This window comes from Arachis ipaensis, chromosome B6, assembly GCF_059453495.1.
Source record: "Arachis ipaensis isolate K30076 ecotype BB chromosome B6, ASM5945349v1, whole genome shotgun sequence".
In the NCBI taxonomy this organism is placed as follows: Eukaryota; Viridiplantae; Streptophyta; class Magnoliopsida; order Fabales; family Fabaceae; genus Arachis; species Arachis ipaensis.
The window spans coordinates 74,796,685-74,798,950 of NC_142441.1; the positions used below are offsets into that span (position 1 = coordinate 74,796,685).

Here is a 2,266-nt window from a genome sequence, read left to right on the forward strand (position 1 = left end):
TCAATATTTTGTTCTGAGCCAATATGGCATTCAGAGTATCAACTTCAAGAACTCCCTTCTTCATAGGCGTCCCATTACTCACAGGATTCCTTTCAGAAGTGTACATGAACTGGTTATTAGCAACCATGTCAATGAGTTCTTGAGCTTCTGCAGGCGTTTTCTTTAGGTGAATGGATCCACCTGCAGAAGTGTCCAGTGACATCTTTGATAGCTCAGATAAACCATCATAGAATATATCCAGGATGGTCCATTCTGAAAGCATGTCAGAAGGACACTTTTTGGTCAACTGTTTGTATCTTTCCCAAGCTTCATAGAGGGATTCACCTTCTTTCTGTCTGAAGGTTTGAACATCAGCTCTAAGCTTGCTCAGCTTTTGAGGAGGAAAGTACTTGGCTAAGAAAGCCGTGACCAGCTTATCCCAAGAGTTCAGGCTGTCTTTGGGTTGAGAATCCAACCATAATCTAGCTCTGTCTCTTACAGCAAAAGGGAAAAGCATGAGCCTGTAGACTTCAGGATCTACTCCATTAGTCTTAACAGTATCACATATCTGCAAGAATTCAGTTAAGAACTGAAAAGGATCTTCAGATGGAAGTCCATGAAACTTGCAGTTCTGCTGCATCAGAGAAACTAATTGAGGTTTCAGCTCAAAGTTGTTTGCTCCAATGGCAGGAATGGAGATGCTTCTTCCATGTAAATTGGAATTAGGTGCAGTGAAGTCACCAAGCATTCTCCTTGCATTGTTGTTGGGTTCGGCTGCCATCTCCTTTACTTGTTCGAAATTTTCAATTAAGTTGTCTCTGGATTGTTGTATTTTAGCTTCTCTTAATTTTCTCTTCAGAGTCCTTTCAGGTTCTGGATCAGCTTCAACAAGAATGCCTTTTTCTCTGTCCCTACTCATAAGAAAGGAGAGAGAAAAAGAAAAGAAGAGGAATCCTCTATGTCACAGTAAAGAGGATCCTTATTATTAGTAGAAGAAAAGAGGAAGAAATTCGAACACAGATAGAAGAGGGGGGTTCGAATTTGGTGATGATGTGAGGAAGAGATGTTAGTTAATGAATGAATAAATAGAATAGGATGAGAGAGAGAGAGGGAATTTTCGAAAATTATTTTTGAAAAGGAGTTAGTGACTTTTGAAAATTGGTTTTTGAAAATGTGTTAGTAAATTTTTTTTTTGAAAAAATAAAAATAATTAGTTAATAAAAAAGAAATTTTTGAAAAAGAGGGAAGATATTTTCGAAAATTAGAGAGAGAGAGTTAGTTGGGTAGTTTTGAAAAAGTTAAGAGACAAACAAAAAGTTAGTTAGTTAGTTGAAACAAATTTTGAAAAGATAAGAAGTTAGGGAGATAGAAAAGATATTTTGAAAAGATATTTTTGAAAAAGATAAGATAAGAAGATATTTTTGAAAAGATATGATAGAAGTTAGTTTTTTGAAAAAGATTTGAATTTTTTAAAATCTCAATTAATGACTTGATTCATAAGAAATCACAAGATATGATTCTAGAACTTAAAGTTTGAATCTTTCTTAACAAGCAAGTAACAAACTTCAAATTTTTGAATCAAAACATTAATTGTTATTGTTATTTTCGAAAATATGGTATAAAAATAAGAAAAAGATTTTTGAAAAATATTTTTGCAATTTTCAAAAATAACTAAGAATTTTGAAAAAGATTTGATTTTTGAAAAAGATTTTGAAAAAGATAAGATTTTCAAATTGAAAATTTGATTTGACTCATGAGAAACAATTTGATTTTTAAAAATTTTTGAAAAAGTCAACTCAAATTTTCGAATTTGATGAGAGAAAAAGGGAAAGATATTTTTTTTTTGATTTTTTGAATTTTTATGATGCAAGAGGAAAACACTAAAAGGATGCAATGCATGAAATTTTTAGATCAAAACAATGAATGCATGCAAGAATGCTATGAATGTCAAGATGAACACCAAGAACACTATGAATGTCATGATGAACATCAAGAACATATTTTTGAAAAATTTTTAATGCAAAGAAAACATGCAAGACACCAAACTTAGAATTCTTTAATGCTTAGGCACTAAGAATTCAAGAATGCATATGATAAACATGAAAAGACACCAAACAAAAAATCATCAAGATCATACAAGAAGACTTACCAAGAACAACTTGAAGATCATGAAGAACACTATGAATGCATGATATTTTCGAAAAAATGCAAGATGCATATGCAATTGACACCAACTTATAACATGACTCAAGACTCAAACAAGAAACACAAAAATATTTTTGATTTT

The 2,266-nt window shown here is 31.9% G+C and overlaps 1 non-coding gene across 1 annotated transcript; it reads left to right on the forward strand.

Annotated features, from left to right (window-relative positions):
- Positions 1 to 256: 256 nt before the first annotated feature.
- LOC148561378 (small nucleolar RNA R71) lies at positions 257 to 364 on the forward strand. Its single transcript, XR_015887330.1, has one exon. It is a non-coding gene; the product is annotated as a small nucleolar RNA R71 (small nucleolar RNA).
- The last annotated feature ends 1,902 nt before the right edge of the window (positions 365 to 2,266 follow it).